This window comes from Stomoxys calcitrans, chromosome 5 (assembly GCF_963082655.1).
Source record: "Stomoxys calcitrans chromosome 5, idStoCalc2.1, whole genome shotgun sequence".
Taxonomy (NCBI): Eukaryota; Metazoa; Arthropoda; class Insecta; order Diptera; family Muscidae; genus Stomoxys; species Stomoxys calcitrans.
In genome coordinates, this window is record NC_081556.1 from 128,729,612 (window position 1) to 128,751,182 (window position 21,571).

At 36.4% G+C, this 21,571-nt stretch overlaps 1 protein-coding gene across 2 annotated transcripts in view; it reads left to right on the forward strand.

Moving 5' to 3' along the window:
- LOC106080963 (G-protein coupled receptor dmsr-1) overlaps positions 1–21,571 on the forward strand; it is a 269,442-nt gene that overhangs the window by 33,955 nt on the left and 213,916 nt on the right. For both annotated transcript variants that reach the window (XM_059369113.1, XM_013242600.2), the window contains exon 2: positions 9,850–9,902. The gene's annotated coding sequence lies outside the window, so the exon portion shown is untranslated. The remainder of the gene's footprint in view (positions 1–9,849; positions 9,903–21,571) is intronic.

Below are 21,571 nucleotides of genomic sequence, written 5' to 3' on the forward strand. Positions count from 1 at the left end.
TCCAATTTCACTGAAATTTCAAACAGCGAGTTGATTGAAGCCTCCCGATATCCAACTCAAATATGGTTTAGATCGGACTATATTCAGATATAGCTGCCATATAGACCGATCTGCCGATTGAGGGTCTAGCCCATAAAAGCTGCATTTATAACCCGATTTTGCTGAAACCTGAAACAGTGAGTTATTTAAAGCCATCCATCATCATAGCTAAATATGGCCCAAATCGGAAAATATTTAGATAAAGCTGCCATATAGACCGATCTGCCGATTAAAGGTCTTAAGCCCATAAAAGCCGCAATTATTATCCGATTTCGCTTAAATTTTAATCAGTGAGTTGTTTTAAGACTACCGACATCTGAGTCGAATTTGATTCAGATCGGTCAATATTAAGATATAGCTGCCTTATAGAGCGATCTGCCGATTTAGGGTCTTGAGCCCATAAAAACTGCATTTATAACCCAATTTTGCTGAAACTTGAAACAGCGAGTTGATTAAAGCCTCCCGATATGCAACTAAAATATGGTTCAGATCGGTCTATATTCAGATATACAATAGCTGTCATATAGAGCGATCTGCCGATTAAGGGTCTTGAACCCATAAAAGCTGCATTTATAACCCAATTTCGCTGAAACTTTAGACAGCGAGCTATTTTAAGACTTCCGTCATCACACCGAGATATGGTTCAGATCAGACTATATGTATTGGGTTGCCCAAAAAGTAATTGAGGATTTTTCATATAGTCGGCATTAACAAATTTTTTTACAGCTTGTGACTCTGTAATTGCATTCTTTCTTCTGTCAGTTATCAGCTGTTACTTTTAGCTTGCTTTGGAAAAAAAGTGTAAAAAAAGTATATTTGATTAAAGTTCATTCTAAGTTTTATTAAAAATGCATTTACTTTCTTTTAAAAAATCCGCAATTACTTTTTGGGCAAACCAATATATATAGCTGCCATATAGACCAATCTTCCGATTAAGTGTCTAAAGCCCATTAAAGCAGCATTTATTATCCGATTCCACTTGAATTTTATACAGTGACTTGTATAAAGCCTTCCGTCCTCCCAGCATATGGTCCAGATAAGACTATATTTAGAATAGCTGTGTGTGTAGACCGATCTTCCCATTAAGGGCCATTATCCAATAAAAAGCGAATTTGTTGTCCGATTTCGCCGAACCTGTGCAATGTATAAGAGTTCTCGGGACCTAAATGAAATGATGAATCATGAACCAGCCCCAATTTTAATATTATTATGGATATGGTAGTGGAGTTGTTATAAAACAGGCTGGTTAACATGTCTATGGGTGGTGGGTATCCAAAGTTCGGCACGGCCAAACTTAACACTTTTTTCCTTGTTTTCTATCATTGTCCATATGGAACTACTACTGTGCAAAAAGTCATTGAGGATGACTTCAAAAGAACGGCATGTGTTTTCCAGTGAATAACATCAACCTCACGAAACAATAACAGTAATAGGGAAACCCATTAGCAGGTTTAAGAAGTTGCATCATTGCATTTCCGAGTAGCCTCGAAAGCATTAGCAAAACTTAATTTCGTTCTCATACACTGAGCTTTTATTTTTCTCTGAAATACGAATAGGAATTAAAATTTCCAGTTTGAGGAGATTTGCTGTTTATCCTTAAGAGCCACCACAACAAAGTATGACACATTATGGTAACAGTTTTCATGGAAAGATAACAATCTCAAAGAAGTTGGCTGATTACTTTTTCATATGGGTTTTCTATTGAATCGTTTATGCGCATCAGTCATGGTTTAATTTGTTCTGTAATATCTTCGATCGTAATGCCAACACGACACTCACTCATCCATCAGAAAAAGAGACAATTAGTTTAGAATAACTTTTTACTATTGCATGAAAGGGGAGGAGAGTTTCATTTCATATTTGGTTCATTGTCGCAGTTCGCACCATCACCATGGACAACAGTTACTGCGGCAGTTGGGATTTGCCTAATTTAATAAGCGCTTTTTCTTGAGAGCCAAATCGTTATAAGCTAATTATACCCTACACCACTACTGTGGTAGAGGGTACTATAAGTTGGTGCATTTGTTTGTAACACCCAGAAGGAAGAGAGATAGACCCATTGATAAGTGTACCGATCGACTCAGAATCAATTTCAGATTATATTTAGCTATGTCCGTCTGTCCATGTTAATTTGTATATAAACAACAGGTAGCAGTTTTCATCCGATGGTCTTCAAATTTCGTACAGGCATGTTTTTCGGCCTAGATGCAAAGCCTATTGAAATTGGAAAAAATCGGTTCAGATTTGGATATAGCTCCCATATATATGTTCATTCGATTTGCAGTAATAATACAATGAGATGGTCATTTGTTAACGGATTCTATCGAAAGTTGGCAGGAACAATTTTCTCCTTACTCTCGACATTACTGGCGAATTTCATAGAAATCGGTTCAGGTTTAGATATAGCTCTCATGTATATATATAGCCCGATTTTCACTTCTAGTGGCACTGCAAGCGCATGTATTGACCAATCTTCCCCAAACTTTGTACAACGCCTTCATTGACGACTACCACCAGATCTCCTCGACTACCGCCACAATATCTGAGAAGTTTGCTAGAAATCGGTTCACATTTAGATATAGCTCTCATATATATGTTCGTCGGATTTGGACCAATATTGCAATAAAGTGCTCATTTGTTAACCGATTCTCTCAAAATTTGGCAGAAAAGATTTTCTTATATCTTGTAATATAGCTGGTGAATTTCATAGAAATCGGTTCAGATCTATATATAGTTGCCATACATGTATATCGCCCGATCTTCAGTTCTAGAGCCACTGCAAGCGCATTTACTGACCAATATTGCTAAAATTGTGCACAACTCATTCCTCGATGCCTACCACAATATCTAAGAAGTTTGGTTAAAATCGGTTCAGATTTAGATGTATCTCCCATATATATGTTCGTCAGATTTTGGCAAATTTGCAAAAACGTTGTCATTTGTCAACCGCATTGATTACAGTTTGAACATATTTGCTCGAAATTTGATACGGATTGTTTAATAGCCCATCTGAAAACATCTGCGAGGTCTATCAAAATTGGTTCTGAATTAGATATAGCTCCCATTTTGTACCTGTAGTGTAGGTGTAGGTTATTATAAAGTTGGCACCGCCCGACTTTTGCCTTTCCTTACTGGTCTTTTTATACTCTCCACCATAGGATGGGGGTATACTAATTTCGTCATTCCGTTTATAACGCCTCAAAGTATTCATCTAAGACCCCATAAAGTTCTGTATATTCTTGATCGTCATGACATTTTAAGTCGATCTTGCCATGTTCTTTCGTCCGTCCGTCTGTCGAAAACACTTGTCTTGACTTCTTGAGCTTCCAGAGGGCGCAACTCTTATGCGATTTGGCTGAAATTTTCCATGAGGTGTTTTGTTATGACTTTCAACAACTGTGCTAAGTATAGTCTAAATCAGTCCTTAACCTGATATATTGGGTTGCCCAAAAAGTAATTGCGGATTTTTCATATAGTCGGCGTTGACAAATTTTTTCACAGCTTGTGACTCTGTAATTGCATTCTTTCTTCAGTCAGTTATCAGGTGTTACTTTTAGCTTGCTTTAGAAAAAAAGTGTAAAAAAAGTATATTTGATTGCGGCCGAATCCGCAATTACTTTTTGGGCAACCCAATAGCTCCCATATAATCCGGCCTCCCGATTAGACTTCTTGAACTTCTAGAGGGCGCAATTCTTATCCAATTTTGCTGAAATTTTGCATATGTCGTTTTGGTATGTCTTCCAACAGCTGTGCCAAGTATGGTCTAAATCGGTTTATAACCTGATATAGCTCCCACATAAACCGATCTTGGGTCTTGACTTATTGAGCTTCTAGAGGGCGTCATTTTCGCACGATTTGGCTGAAATTTTGCATGAGGTGTATCTTTATGACTTCCAACAAGTGTGCTAAGTTTGATTTAAATCAGTCCATGACCTGTTATAGTTGACGTATGTCGTTTTGTTATGACTTACAACAAGTATGCTAAGTATGGTTCAAATCCTGATATAACTGCCATATAAACCGATCTAGTGATTTGACTTTTTGAGACCATGTCGTTTTGGTATGACTTCCAACAACTGTGCCAAGTATGGTCTAAATCGGTGTATAACCTGATATAACCTGGTTGCTCTTCACTCAACCTGATATAGCTGCCATATAAACCGATCTCCCAATTTGACTTTCTGAGCTTCTTGAGGGCACAAATATTACTCAATTTGCCTGAAATTTTTAAGGTCATATTTTTTTATGACTTTGACGGCCAGACAAGTACGAACCATATCGGTCAATAGCTTCATGAGTTATATGAAGCTATTGACCGATATGGTTCGTTATATATTTGAAAACGTAATCCAAAGAACTTGACAAATGCGATCCATGGTGGAGGGTATATAAGATTCGGCCCGGCCGAACTTAGCACACTTTTACTTGTTTTATTGTAATAATTTCTTTCATTAAACCGAAGAGCCTGGTACTAATTTTCAAATCATTTCTATGTCGTTTTATTTATACCCATTGTGTTTTGTTTTTGTATTTTTGTTGTTGCTACCATAATTCTTATAATTGTGATGATGGCGGTTGGTATGCATCCCAAAAAAGGTCTTTTAATTTGAAAATAACAAATTGCCCTTCAAGGCAAACGAATATTAATTTTGCTTTGGTCTCCAAATTAATTTGTTGCCATCGAAATAATCATTCTCCCAAGAAATTTAATTTTTTTCTCAAGACCAAGATTGGATGATAGATTATAGCATTATTAAAATATAATAATGATGTTAATTTGCAAAACAAATCCTTAAGAGATAATCAAAAACCAGTAGGAGAATTTTTAGTTCGATCGTTACGAGGGTTTTATACCGTTCACTATGGATTGCATTTGTCAAGGATTATAGGACTTTGATGGATTTTGAGAGGCATAACACAACACTACATGGTAAACTTCAGTCAGATCGGATAAGTATAGCGCCCTCTAGAGGCTAAAAAACTCAAATCGGGAAATTGGTTTATATGGCACCTATATTCAACTATGACTCGATCAGCACTATAGTCGGGTGCTGGGGTTTAATAATTGATGTGTAGGGGTCTAATAAGTGTTTTTTTTTCTTAAAAAGAGGTCTTATTTTAAATCACCCGGTTTTATGGTATCTGCCAATTTTTGTACCCTACACCACTACTGTGGTACACGGAATTACAACTTAGTGCATATATTGCGTTGCCCAAAAAGTAATTGCGGATTTTTTAAAAGAAAGTAAATGCATTTTTAATAAAACTTAGAATGAACTTTAATCAAATATACTTTTTTACACTTTTTTTCTAAAGCAAGCTAAAAGTAACAGCTGATAACTGACAGAAGAAAGAATGCAATTACAGAGTCACAAGCTGTGAAAAAATTTGTCAACGCCGACTATATGAAAAATCCGCAATTACTTTTTGGGCAACCTATTTGTAACACCCTGAAGGAAGAGCGATCGGCTCATTGATAAGTATACCGATCGACTCCGAATCACTTTCTGATTCGAATAAGCTATGTCTGTCTGTCTGTCTGTCCATTTTAATTTGTGTACAAACTACAGGTCATAATTTTCATCCGATCATCTTAAAATTTGGCATATAGACGAAGCCTATTGAAATTGGAACAAATCGGTTCAGATTTGGATATAGCTCCCATATATATATGTTAGTCCAATTTGCCGTAATAATGCAATAAATTGGTAATTTCTTAACCAACTCTCTCGAAATGTTGCCAGAAGGATATTGTCTTCACTCTGGACATTACTGGCGAATTTCATAGAAATCGGTTCAGATTTAGACATAGCTCTCATACACATATATCGCCCGATTTTCACTCCTAGAGTCACTGCAAACGCATTTATTGACCAATCTTGCTAAAATTTTGTACAACGCCGCTTCCTTCGATGTCTTTCACAATATCTGAAAAGTTTGGTCGAGGTCGGTTCAGATTAAGATATATCTCCCATGTTTGTCCGATTTTGAGAAATATTACAATAAAGTGCTCTTTTGCTAAACGATTCTCTCGAAATTCAGCAAAAAGGATTTTGCCTTGACTCTTAATATTACTGGTGAATTTCATAGAAATCGGTTCAGATTTAGATATAGCTCTCATATCTATATATCGCCCGATTTTCACTCCTAGAGCCACGTATTTATCAGTCATCATATCATACATGGTATGGAAGTCATAAGACAAGATTTGGATCATACTTTGTATTGATGTTGATAGTCATAACACAAGTCCTTGCTTCAAATTTCAGCCAATTGGGATAAAAATTGAGGTTTCTAAGGGCTAAAGAAGTCAAATCTGGCTATCGGTTTATATAGGGGCTATATTTATTTAAAGACCGATTCGGATCATACTTGGCATGGATGTTGGAAGTCATAACTCAAGTCTTTGTTTCAAATTTCAGTCAAGTCGGATAAAAATTGAGGTTTCTAAGGGCCCAAGAAGTCAAATCCGGGATCGATTTATACGGGGGTTATAACTGTTTATTGACCGATTCGGATCATACTAGGCATGTATATTGGAAGTTGTAACACAGGTCTTTGTTCAAAATTTCAACCAAATCGTATGAAAATTGAGGCTTCTAACGACTCAAGAAGTCAAATCCGGGGATCGATTTATATGGGCGCTATATCTGTCTATGAACCGATTTGGACTGTACTTGGCATGGATGTTGGAAGTCATAACTCAAGTCTTTATTTCAAATTTCAGCCAAATCGGATAAAATTTGAGGCTTCTAAGGGCCTAAGAAGTCAAATCCGGGGATCGTTTTATCTGGGGGCTATATCTGTTTATGGATCGATTTGGATCATACTTGGCATGGATGTTGGAAGTCATAACTCAAGTCTTTGTTTCAAATTTCAGCAAAATCGGATGAAAATTGAGGCTTCTAAAGGCTCAAGAAGTCAAATTCTAAAGGCCCATGAAGTCAAATCCGGGGATCGATTTATATGGGGGTTATAACTGTTTATTGACCGATTCGGATCATACTAGGCATGTATATTGGAAGTTGTAACACAAGTCTTTGTTCCAAATTTGAGCAAAATCGGATGAAAATTGAGGCTTCTGAGGGCTCAAGAAGTCAAATTCGGGGATCGGTTTATCTGGGGGCTATATCCAAATCTGAACCGATATGGCCCATTTGCATTCTCCCAGGACCTACATCAATAGTTAGTACCTGTGCAAAATTTCAAGCGGATCTTGACTACTTCAGCTTCTAGAGGTCGCATTTTTATGCGATTTGGCTGAAATTTTGCATGAAGTGTTTGCTATGTCTTTCAATAACTGTGTTAAGTATGGTTTAAATCGGTCAATAACCTGATATAACTACCATATAAACCAATCTTGGATCTTGACTTCTTGAGCCATTACAAGGCGCAATTTTCATCCGAAATTTAGCATGAGGTGGTGTGTTATGACTTCCAACAAGATTGCTGAGTATGGTATAAATCGGTTCATAATCTGATATAGCGTCCATATAAACCGATCTTGGATCTTGACTTCTTAGGCATCTAGACAGCTTAATTCTCATCCGAGTGGGCTGAAATTTAGCATGAGGTGTTTTGCTATGACTTCCAAAAATGTGCTAAGTATGGTTCAAATCGGTTCATGTTTTGATATATCTGCCATATAAACCGATCTTGGATCTTGGCTTATTGAGCCACTAGAGGTCACACTTCTCATCTGATTTGGCTGAAATTTTGCATGAAGTGTTTCGTTATAACTTCCAATAACTGTGTTAAGTATGGTTTAAATCGGTTGTTATTTTGATATAGCTGCCATATAAACTGATCTTGGATATTGACTTCTTGAACCACTAGAGGGCGCACTTCTCATCCGATTTGGCTGAAATTTTGTACAACGGCTTCTCCCATGACCTTCAACATGCATGTCCAATATAGTCTGAGTCTATCTATAGCCTGATACAGCTGCCATATAAACCGATCTCCCCATTATGCTTCTTGAGCCCCCTACAAGGCGCGATGCTTATCCGAATGGACTGAAATATTGCCCAATGACTTCTACTATGTGGATTCAATTCATTTATAGTCCGAATTGAACTAAAACTTGTTTCACTCCAGGCTTTCGCCGACGTGTGCAAAAAAATTATTATTCTCTTCATGGACAAATATTGTTTCAACCGTGATTCGTAAGTTTTTCGTGATTAGTGATTTTTTCGTGAATCGTTCGTGAGCGTGAGTGAAAAACCACTCATGTGCACATCACTAGTAGAGTGCAAACAGCATGCCTTAGAGTGAGATCACTTAATTAAGAAGATTACACGGTTGAGTATCTCACAAATGTTGCAAACATGTTGAGGAGAATTCATCAGAAATCTTTAGGGTTTAGGGCTTCAAAGACCATGCTTTGGTAGGTTCCATTTATCTCGAACCTTCATCAGCGGAATTTGTCAAATGGATCAATGTTGCTCTTCATGCCAACTTAAATAGTGTAGGTTGTAAAACACACATCTGAATTTAAACAGAGCTTGTGGAGCTTGTAGACTTTAAGAGCTCTGTTCAAATTCAGATGTGTGCTTTACAACATACTATATTTTAGTTAGCAAGAAGAGCACCATTGATCCATTTGACAAATTCCGCTGATGAAGGTTCATGACGAACCAGATACGGTTAGCTAGTCAAATGTTTTTAGCAACACCATACTTTTGCTGACTTTTAAATGTTTTTTCTATGCTATTCATTGAATAAAAAGTATTCAACAAAATGGTCTAGAGCCGGACAATATCCTGCAATGGGATCTTAACAAAAAATAAAAGGCTAAAAAGGCCAAAAATTTAACTATTAATATATAAGAAATGCCTTGGGTTAGGTTAGGTTGAAAAGGTAGTGCATATATTAAGCCGCTCCATGTCACTTTGGACATACACCTAAGACAGTACTAGGCTTGTTGTGCGCTCTAAAAATAGAAAAGAAATGCCTTAACAATCGTTTGCAAATTGCAAATTTCGCCCATGAACATTCCATTAAGGAACAGGGCCAAACCTCTCACATATAAATGAGTGCTGTCCGATTCAAGTTTCAGATCAATGATAAGGGGCCTCCTTTTTATAGCCGAGTCCGAGCGGCCTGCCACAATGCGACACCTCCTTGGGAGAAGTTTTTCCCAAATGTCGCAACATTTGTAAGGGGATATCCAGCGCTGTAAATTGTCTAATGGTCATGCGGTGATTGGAACCCAGGCGGTCGGCGTCATAGGCGGAAATGCACAATCTTATAGATGGTACAATTTTTGAATGTGTTTGCTCGCAATGATTGCTGTTATCAGCTATCTAGGAGTATCCGTACTGCACCTTAGCCTCCTTCTACCATTAGATAGGGCACAGTTATTTTCATTACCTATTTCCATATGGGGTTGGCTAATAGCCTGCAACTTAGTTCGATGTCCTTCAAAAGTTATCCTTTCTAAACCTTGTGTTTGTTAACAAAATGCTTATGGTAACTGTTTTGCACTTCACAAAATGTCTCACATTCAATTTAAGCCAAAACAATTTTGTATTTAGTAGCAAAAAGCGAAGAAAGGGTGTACTGGTTAAATCTAAGACTACCTCTCTGCCCAAGCTCAGTGTGAAACAGCTTTTAAGCGTTACTAATAGACCATTAAATTTAATGATGTCAACTGCCATAACTACAGCGTCTTAAGTTTTAATATCCATGTCCCCCTACGTCTTTGCTTACATTTGAATAAACACAAATTTCATTTCATATCACATTGCAAAAACGGCCTATTTTGATTATGGTTTTGTTGTTTCTTTTCTTTTTGTTTCTCTCATGCAGATTAAAAAGGGACTGTGCATAAAATTATTTCGCATCGAAAGGAAACTACTGCGGTGAGTAATGTAAATTTTGTTTTCCCTTTTTATTTATTCTTATTTTAAGTATCCTCTTGAAGCGGATTTTGAAATTAAAAAAAAAAGTGTGGCTAAAGAATTTTTTTTTTAACAAAAATCATCCACTGCTTCTTTTGACATGTTTCTGGGTATCCATCCATCCATCTAACCACTTGACAAGTGGGTGCTGCGCCTGAATACCGTCATCTTTAATGTCTGTCCGTCCATCCATTCATCCATCCGTCCGTCAGTCTTCAACTTTGTAATCCATCTTTTTAGTCATCATCCCCTTAGCGAACACTTGGTACAGTTTTCTTTTTTCGGTTCAATACTTGTGGCTGAGTGTATTAAGTTGCGCCTGTAACCGTTCAGGGTTACGGGCTGACCTTGAGATTTATGCCACAAGTGGGTGGGAGGGTGGCGTTCGAATTGAGTCTTTGTCTAAGAAGAACATGAAAAGTTAAGGCATAACACTCAAGGGAAAAAATTCACAAATTTTTTCAAGGCAATTGCTGTAAAATATGCTTCGACTCTTGATTTGTATGAAAAATGTTTTTCCTTCTCGGAAAAGAAAGGTTATACAAAGAAGAGTTTGGCTTCGAAATTTGCAGCGGTCCTTAAGATTCCCTCGAACTGCTTGTGTCCCCATACCCAGCTTAGAGTCAAGGCTTGCTACTTCTGTTAAAGCTTAGGGGCTCAGGACTTTGGATTTGTATGCCTTCAACGCAACACACAGTGTTTTAAATGGAGAAAATTTTTAATATAAATCTACAACGTTTTATTTGTTGATTTGAGTGTAAGAACATATGTCAGCCATTTGTAGAATCAAGGCCCAGTTCCTTTTAGTTTAAGAGATGCATTAAATTCAAAATTTTCAACTGAAAATTCGATGAAATTTAAAATTTTTTGAACGAGTCACAAAGTTAGGCCCATTTCCTTCTAGGCGCATAGTTAAGAAGATACAGCTAGTTTAAAATTTTCAACGAAAAATTCGATTATTATTGGATTTTTAATATATTAAGTCCCATTTCCTTCCTCTAACACGCATAGTTCAGGAGATACAGTCACAATTTAAAATTATCACCTAAAAATTAGATTTTTGTTGGATTTTCAGAATCTTTCGATGTAGTCTTGAATGAAGATCCAACGAATGTCCTCTCCCTAAACGCAAAACTAAAACCGATTGCCCGTTAGGACGCATAGTTTAGGAGATACAGTCAATTTAAATATTTTAATTGAAAATTCAATTTCTATTGAATTTTCAATAAAATTTTGATTTTTTCGACGAAGTGACGACTTAATCCCCATTTCTTTCTGGGACGCATAATTTAGGAGATACAGCCAATGTAAATTTTTCAACTGAAGATTCTATTTTTATTGGAATTTCACAGAAATTTTGAATTTGAATTTTTTGATGAAGTCACGAATGAAGGCCCATTTTCTTCTAGGACGCAAGGTTTAGGAGACACACTGAATTTAAAATTTGCAACTAAAAATTAGATTTTTGTTGGATTTTCAATGGTACTTCGAATTTTGTGATGGAGTTACGAATTAAGGGCCATTTTCCTTTAGGACACATAGTTTAGGAGATACTGCCAATATAAATTTTTCAACTAAAAATTAAATTCTTATTGGATCTTCAAAAAAAATTTTAAATTTTTTGATGGAGTCACGATTGAAGATCCATATTCTTCTAGGACGCACAGTTAACGAGATACAGCCAATTCAAATTTTTCTACAGAAAATTCGATTTTTATTGGATTTTCAATGAAATTTTGAACTTTTTGATGGAGTCATGATGAGGCCACCGCAGCGCAGAGGTTAGCATGTACGCCTATGACGCTGAACGCCTGGATTCGAATCCTGGCGAGACCATCAGAAGAAATATTCAACGGTGGTTTTCGCCTCCTAATGCTGGCAACATTTGTGAGGTACTATGCCATGTAAAACTTCTCTTCAAAGAGGTGTCGCACTGCGGCACGCCGTTCGGACTCGGCTATAAAAAGGAGGCACCTTATCATTGAGCTTGAACTAGAATCGAACTGCACTCATTGATATGTGAGAAGTTGGCCCCTGCTCCTTAGTGGAATGTTCATGGGCAAAATTTGCATTTGATGGAGTCACGAAATAAGGTCCATTTCCCTCTAGGGCGCAAAGCCAAAATTTCCGTTAGGACGCATAATTTCAATCCAATTTTGATTTTTATTGGATTTTGAATATTTTTGCAGTCACGAATTAAGGCCCATTTCAAATTACTTTTTTAAGCGAAAATTCGATTTTTATTGGTGAATTAAATTAATTTTTTTTTTAATTTTATATTTAAGCTCATTTCCCCTTAGGACGCATAGTTTAGTAGATACAGCCAATTTAAATTTTTCAACTAAAAATTCGACTTTTAATGTAGTTTTTAATTTTTCGATGGTGTCGCGAATTAAAGCCCATTTCTCTCTAGAACACATAGTTTAGGAGATACAGGCAATTTAAAATTTTAAACTGAAAATTCAATTTGCATGGGATTTTCAATTAAGCCTTACATTTTTCGTTGGAATCACATATTAAGGGCCAATTTGCATCTAGGGCGTTTAGTTTTATAGTGGGTATTTTAAACCGATTTTGCCGAAATTTACACCAACAAGTTTTGTTCGGCCCCTCGACACTCGTACCGTATATGATCAAGATCGGATCTTATTTCGACATGGCTGTCATATACACCGATCTACATATATTTTGTTTTAAGCTCATAATGTCTAAGTGTGTGTGATGGCAGACTGCCACTCAAACATAACCTAACCTATAAAAACTCCGAAACAAATGGTTTTGGTGGCTTGTAAATAATAAAATGAACTGTCTATAAAACAGATATCATGGAGCTGCCGCTTCTATTTAGTTTGACAGATAAACCAGCGTGAACGTGCTTACTTTTCGCGGTAACTACCCTGTAAGTCCTATAGTACGATACTACATATACTTCTACTCCACTCTCAATTTGATCATGTATGCGCTGTTCTTCTCAATCCATCTGACAATCTTCTTGTTGTTGTTGCTTAACAAGCCGATTTCTGGCTTAGGTTTAAGTCCACAGTTGCGTGGGGTGGATTAATATCCGCACCCTCTTTTCAACCCAATCTAACTTCTCGTTGTTGGGTCTTTGAGCTTTTCCGCTTCTTTCCCAAGTATCTTGAGTTGACAGTTCGACCACATCTCTTCTTCATCTTCAGTGTTGATGAAAGGTTGATGACATTCGATCCTCCAAGCTTTTTAACCATGTAGTCAATATCATCAACAGTAAAAAATCTCAACTGGAGCTCATGATGAAAAATTTGAACAATCGAAGCCTTAAAGTTCCCCCACTTGGTTCCACTAGGCTTCCTTAATGTCGCACAGTGGGCCAAATGGCAAAAAAATTGGAAATAAGTCTACAACTTTTTATCTGTTGATTTTAGCCATACAAAATGTTCTAGACATTTGTAGAGGAGGACATAGGCTTTCAGAAAAGTGCTGTTGTTGGTCCATATCTTTAATACAGGGTGAGCTACAGGGTGTGAAAGTTGACCACTTTTGACTTCTCCAAGCTTCTGGGGGCCATAACTTTTGATCTACTCAACCGATTTACATGATTTAGGACTCTAGAGAAAGAGCTTGACAAGATCTAAAAAACTTATGCATAAAGTACCATGCCATCGTGTACTGTTAAGGAGTTATGAATTGTTTAATTTTAAAATATGAAAATTTGGCCTTGGTTTTTTTCAGTGTTTTTTTAATAACTCCGTCAATTTTAAAGCTATAAACTTCATACTTCACACAAATTATGCCAGCATATGTGTGCATAAAATACAAAAGGAATCACGTGAATATCTTTGGCGGTTTAAAAATGGCATCGTTTTCAATATGAAAAATATTTTTTTTGTCAAAAAATTGCAAAATTTTTCAAAAAAGATACTCCCATTTCCTTTAAGTTTTCGCAAACTTTGGCCGTCAAAGCATTATCATTTCTTTCCATTTTCACAAAGTCGAGGTATTAAGAAAAGTTTTAAGTGCTAATTTGGCTAATTTCGATATCAAACAACACCGTTATCTTAAGACCAAAATGGCCAATTTTTTTACTAAACTTCAAAAGTTTCTCACTGGAAAAAAAGTTCCACGGGGATTTTTTCGCTTTTTTTGAACTTAAATGAAAGCTTAAAATGTTCCCAACATTTTAAGGTATGTCTCGCCATATCCTAGCCATAAATGAGATCGTAGCGATCAAAATACTGAAAAAAGTCAATTTTCAAGTAGTGCTATATTCATTGCTAAAAAACAAGTATTACGTCACATTTTATTGCAAAGATGTTAAATAAACTTTTATTTGGTAACACTTCTTCTACAAAACACAAAAAGAATCATGGAAATATCTCTATTCTATTCCATTTTATGGAACCGGCAATAAAAAAGTCAATTTTTCAAAAAAGTCGAATTTCCCAAATTTTGTTTTTGTTGTCCTAATTGCACATGACACACTATAGCCATATTTACGCAACATACCTTATCGTAAAGGAAATTTTCATACCTTTCCAACGATGTATAAAACATTTCTCAACTCGGATTCTATCTACTCTAAAATTCATTTACACTTCATTAAACTCTATATAAAAATGTCTATTTGTGAAATGGAACCTTATATGGGGCCTATACTAAAACATTGATAGATTTGCCCAGGGTTTACAATACAAATGTGTTAGAATAAAAAAAGGTCTCCTGCCAAAGTTTAAAAAAATTGGAATAAAAATATGTGTTTTAGAGCGAAAACACTTCGCATCGGCGTGCGTTTGTATAGTACCTACATCTATTTTTAATGTAAGCTGATGATTTTTGAATAAAAAGTAACCTAGAAATATACCTGCATATATATATATATTTGTGTTAAGATTTGATGCAGACAAATGTTACCTGTTTCGCTATGTCGAATTCCCAGGAAATCCACCGTATCAATGAATGTGAAAAAACCTACCCATAAAAAATTCATTGTCATTTTTTTTAACCAAATTCGAGTCCAGGTAAATAATTATAGAAGAGTAAGTAAAAAGAGGCACTTTGGACCCCTTTTTACGATTGCGTCTGATACCTGAAATGGGTCATTAATTGTGAATATATTGCATAAATATTTGAACAAAATCCAAATTTTCTTCATTATATTTTGTAGAGGCGTAAAGGACATTTATAAGTTATGGAAGTCATACTGAAGTATTCCACTCTTTCGAAAATTGTATGGGACATCAAAAATGATTCCAAATCATACACGGAGTCATTTAAGGAACTTGTTTACACTTTGGACCACATATATGGAATAAGGCTAAATAAAGACGCTTTAGACAAACTTGAAAAATTCTACAAATCATTTGAGAGAAGGTTGCCAGAATGTTCATTCGCAAAAATCAAGTTTTTCAAAATGTATGAGAAGTGGCTGAAATCGGATCTACTTATTGAAATTAAACCGCTGATTCCCGGCCGGCCTAGCAAAGCATACGACGAAGTTACGGAGAAAACCAAAAAGAAAAAACAAGAGGAACTATTGGCGGCACATCCGCCAAATTTAATAAAAGATACGTTCAAAACAGCATTGTTAAAAACACAACCAAAAAATGTTGGACGAATTGTCGATGTTTTACCATTAGCATCTCCGAAAAGGGTAAAGAGAATGGTAGAAAGTATTCCAACTCCAAAATCGACTACAGAATTCACGGAGGAAGATGCACTGGCCCTGATTTTGAACCTAGGCCTCTCAAGAAACAAATACTCAACAATGAGGAAGGCTCTTCGTGAAAAAGGATGGGGTTGTTTACCCTCAAAACATAAATTGTACAACACCAGGACGAAAATGGTGCCATCAAATATATACGTGGACGAATTAAAAGCAAGAGTGAAACTTGCTGATCTTGTTGAAAATACAGCTGTTAGAATTATTTCTAATTTTACTGAAGAACAGTTGAACACATGTAATAATTCCGAAGTGGTTTTGATCAGCAAATGGGGTTGTGATGGATCATCTGGATTTTCCGAATATAAGCAACAAACAGAAATAGATGCCAACTTCGCATCAATTTTCATGGCATCATTAGTACCATTGAGAATGAGATTGTACAAGGACCAATCTTCATCATCGAAAGAAAATGCATTTCAAGATATATGGATAAATAGAACACCTGGGTCAAAATATTTATGTCGCCCAATTCGGTTTGAGTATACAAAGGAAGACCGGAACACAACACGATCTTTGGTGAACGAAATAAAGGAAGAAATTGCTGCATTACCCATGATTGTTATAAACCAATTGGGAAGAAATATAAAAGTTTCGTTTCAACTACAACTCACTATGATCGATGGAAAGGTGGCAAACGCATTAACTGGCGTTATGTCCAATTGGAGATGCAATATTTGTGGCAAGAAGAATGGGCAATTCGAGGACAAGTCTGATGAAAATTTAGTAAACGAAAATGCGCTCAATTTCGGTATTTCGCCCCTGCACTGTAGAATTCGATTCATGGAGTATTGTTTGCATTTATCGTATGACCTTAAATATCGGACTAGCCCTGGAAACCGCGATGTCTCTGCTAGAAACAACCAAGATCTTCACAAAATGAGGCAGGAAGAGAAGAATCGAATCCAGTTGGAGTTTAAACAAAAGGGACTTATAATAGATAAACCTCTTTACGGATACGGAAGCACAAATGATGGCAACTCGGCAAGGCGGTTTTTTGAGGACCCCGTATCGACATCTAAAATAACCGGTCTTGATGAACACTTGCTAAGACGATTCAAAGTGATTTTGGCTGTAATCAATAGCAAAAAGATGATAAATTCAACCAAATTTGAAGCTTATAGTAATGACACAAAAAACATTTTATCTGATTTATATTCGTGGAAAGCTTTAACACCGACAGTACATAAAGTCTTACATCATGGCAAGGAAATTGTGGAATACAACATACTTCCGTTAGGAGAACTTACAGAAGAAGCTCAGGAATCCCGTAATAGAGATGTTAAACAGTTCCGGCTTTTCAATACCCGAAAGAGCACCAAATTTAACCAAAATTATGATTTACTTCAATATTTATTGTTATCGTCTGATCCGGTACTATACAGCATCAGAACTAAATGGCTACCAAAAATATGTGACGATATAGATAAGGACGATCCCGATGCCATTCAAATTAAAGAGCTTTTAAATTTTGATACCTTAGATTATTTGGTAGAGAATAAAATCAAATAATACAAAACTAAAATGCTTTTTTATTTTGGGAGTAGCTAATATACATATAAACGCACGCCGATGCGAAGTGTTTTCGCTCTAAAACACATATTTTTATTCCAATTTTTTTAAACTTTGGCAGGAGACCTTTTTTTATTCTAACACATTTGTATTGTAAACCCTGGGCAAATCTATCAATGTTTTAGTGTAGGCCCCATATAAGGTTCCATTTCACAAATAGACATTTTTATATAGAGTTTAATGAAGTGTAAATGAATTTTAGAGTAGATAGAATCCGAGTTGAGAAATGTTTTATACATTGTTGGAAAGGTATGAAAATTTCCTTTACGATAAGGTATGTTGCGTAAATATGGCTATAGTGTGTCATGTGCAATTAGGACAACAAAAACAAAATTTGGGAAATTCGACTTTTTTGAAAAATTGACTTTTTTATTGCCGGTTCCATAAAATGGAATAGAATAGAGATATTTCCATGATTCTTTTTGTGTTTTGTAGAAGAAGTGTTACCAAATAAAAGTTTATTTAACATCTTTGCAATAAAATGTGACGTAATACTTGTTTTTTAGCAATGAATATAGCACTACTTGAAAATTGACTTTTTTCAGTATTTTGATCGCTACGATCTCATTTATGGCTAGGATATGGCGAGACATACCTTAAAATGTTGGGAACATTTTAAGCTTTCATTTAAGTTCAAAAAAAGCGAAAAAATCCCCGTGGAACTTTTTTTCCAGTGAGAAACTTTTGAAGTTTAGTAAAAAAATTGGCCATTTTGGTCTTAAGATAACGGTGTTGTTTGATATCGAAATTAGCCAAATTAGCACTTAAAACTTTTCTTAATACCTCGACTTTGTGAAAATGGAAAGAAATGATAATGCTTTGACGGCCAAAGTTTGCGAAAACTTAAAGGAAATGGGAGTATCTTTTTTGAAAAATTTTGCAATTTTTTGACAAAAAAAATATTTTTCATATTGAAAACGATGCCATTTTTAAACCGCCAAAGATATTCACGTGATTCCTTTTGTATTTTATGCACACATATGCTGGCATAATTTGTGTGAAGTATGAAGTTTATAGCTTTAAAATTGACGGAGTTATTTAAAAAACACTGAAAAAAACCAAGGCCAAATTTTCATATTTTAAAATTAAACAATTCATAACTCCTTAACAGTACACGATGGCATGGTACTTTATGCATAAGTTTTTTAGATCTTGTCAAGCTCTTTCTCTAGAGTCCTAAATCATGTAAATCGGTTGAGTAGATCAAAAGTTATGGCCCCCAGAAGCTTGGAGAAGTCAAAAGTGGTCAACTTTGACACCCTGTAGCTCACCCTGTATTAAAGATATGGACCAACAACAGCACTTTTCTGAAAGCCTATGTCCTCCTCTACAAATGTCTAGAACATTTTGTATGGCTAAAATCAACAGATAAAAAGTTGTAGACTTATTTCCAATTTTTTTGCCATTTGGCCCACTGTGTGTCGGCATACTCTGAAGAATGCCGATTTCTGGCTTAGGTTTAAGTCCACAGTTGCGTGGGGTGGATTTATATCCGCACCCTCTTTTCAACCCAATCTAACATCCTGTTGTTGGGTCTTTGAGCTTTTCCGCTTCTTTCCCAAGTATCTTGAGTTGACAGTTCCACTACATCTTTTCTTCATCTTCAGTGTTGATAAAAGGTTGATGACATTCGATCCTCCAAGCTTTTAAACCTGTAGTCAATATCATCAACAGTAAAAAAATCTCAACTGGAGCTCATGATGAAAAATTTTAACAATCGAAGCCTTAAAGTTCCCCCACTTGGTTCCTCTAGGGTTCCTTGATATCGTCGTACTCTGAAGTTCTTTTCCGTTTATCTTTTACAACATGCACGAGTACCTTCATTCAACTGCATAGAGATTTTTCTTATCCTTTTCTTGAGCGTATTTATGCTACTTGTGCAAGCAGTGCTTCAATTTTATTTATTCCTTACATGCCACCGTCTCCTTTAAGACAGACGCTCTTACTATACAGTTTACAAAATGTAAATTTTGGCATGAATAAAAGCTATGCAAATCATTTCTTCACATTTTTTTCTATGCATCATAAAAACGACACCATGTTAACGAGTCAATGATAATGATGATGCTGGGGATACAAAATATTTGACTAAGCCCAAGGACTGATGTCTACGTAGGAGTACGTCTTGTAAGAACAACAGCAGATCAATCTGTTAATATGCAATTTTGATAAACCACAAAAGAACCCAATCTCAAAAAAAAATTCTCAACAAAATCCCAAACACATATGAGTTTAATCACCTTACAATGTTGTAAAATTTTATATTTAAAACCTCAACCTCACAACATTAAAATCGAAAAAAAAGATAAGAATAGCGCAAATACAGCCAAGTTTGAGTTGGTTTTTTAATACGTTTTATCATGCTTGACTCTGAAAGGTTCATCAACATTTTTGGCATACGACAGATATGGAAAGCTGTTGTAAAGCTGCTCAATGCCAATAACAAGCGTCAACACTAGACACCAACCATGTTTATCCAACTAAGCCTCACACTTCGCCACCATTTCAAGATTTTAAAAGGATCACCACACTCAATTGTGCATCTGACATTTTCCAATTGCCTGTCATGTTGAATGAAACAGCCTCAACAAGCGTCTGCATTTTATCCATTGTATAAGTAATGACAATGCCAACAGTTTAATGGGGCGTTGGAGGACGATTGCATGCCAAACCAACTATGGTGCCATGTCAATCCCTATATTCACATAACCACTACTATGTCACATGGTGTATATGTTTGTAACATGTCAATTCGAAGCAAAGCAAGGTAAAATTTACCCATGAATACAGAATCAGTTGAAAAGGCGATATGATATGACAGACTAACTGTCCGCCTATCTGTACGTCAAATTTGTAAAACGCCACCATTAGATATTGGGGGGGTATTCTAATCTAGTCACTCCGTGGCTGAACCGATTTTCTTGAAATTTTCACAGATGGTACATAATGATCCCGTGGTGAAAATAGGGTACTACATTTCTTAATATCTGAAGGGGGGCGGACCCTCCCCCTAACCTTAATTTTCAGAAACGCCAGATTTCGGAGATGGGTAGTGCGATTTAAGCAAAATTTTGTTTGCTCTTATAAAGTACCCTAAGAATACAAATTTGGTATCCAAATTTCGGATGGGATACCTAGGGGGACCGCCCCACCCTAAAACCTACCAAACATACATTTGAGCCAATCACAACAATATGGGACTCAAATGAAAGGTATTTAGGATAAGAAAACGTATCTGATATCCAATTTTCGGACCAAATACTAGGAGGACCACCCCAACCCCCAAAACACCCTTAAATCGGACATATTTACCGACCATGGCAATATGGGACTCAAATGAAAGGTATTTGCGAGTAGAATACGAATCTAATACCCAAATGTGGGACCATGTTTCTGGGGGTCCACCCCTTCCCCAAAACACCCCCCAAATAGGACTTATTTACTGACCATGGGAATGTGGGGATTAAATAAAAGGTATTTAAGTGTAGAATTCGAATCTGATATCTAAATATGGGTCCAAGTGTTAGGGGGCCGCCTCTCCCCAAAAACATCCCACCAAGGGGACAAATTTACGACCAAAGGAATATGGGTCTCGAATGAAAGTTCTTTGGGAGTAAAGCACGAATCTGATATCAATATTCGGGAAAAGTGTCTATGAGGGCACCCCACTCCCACAACACCACCCAAATAGTAAGTATTTACTGACTATTATAATATGAGGCTCAAATAAGAGGTATTTTAGAGTAGAACACGAATCTGATATATATTTTCAAATCCACTGAGTGGCCGCCCCATCTCCCAAAACACTCCCCAAACCGGACATGTTTGCCGACTATGGAAATATGGGGTTCAAATGAAAGGTATTTGGGAGTAGACCACGTATCTGATATCAACATTAGGGGCCAACTGTCCAGGGGACGTCCCACCACCATAACAACCCGCCATTGGACGTATTTGCTCACCAAGACAATTTGGGTCTTAAAGAGAGTGGAACTAAATATTTTTGGTTTTTAGGGCCAATACCCCAAACCCGATATAGTTGCTGACTTTTGCAATGAGGAGTTTAAATGAGATTAGAAAACCAATTTGATATCCAATTTTGAGGCCAATGGCAATATGGGGTTCAAAAAAATGATACATAACAAGTAAAAGCGTGCTAAGTTCGGCCGGGCCGAATCTTATATACCCTCCACCGTGGATCGCATGTGTCGAGTTCTTTTCCCGGCATCTCTTCTTAGGCCAAAAAAGGATATAAGAAAAGATTTGCTCTGCTATTAGAGCGATATCAAGATTGGTCCGGTTTGAACCACAATTAAATTGTATATAGGAGACCTCTGTAAAATGTCAGCCAATTCGAATT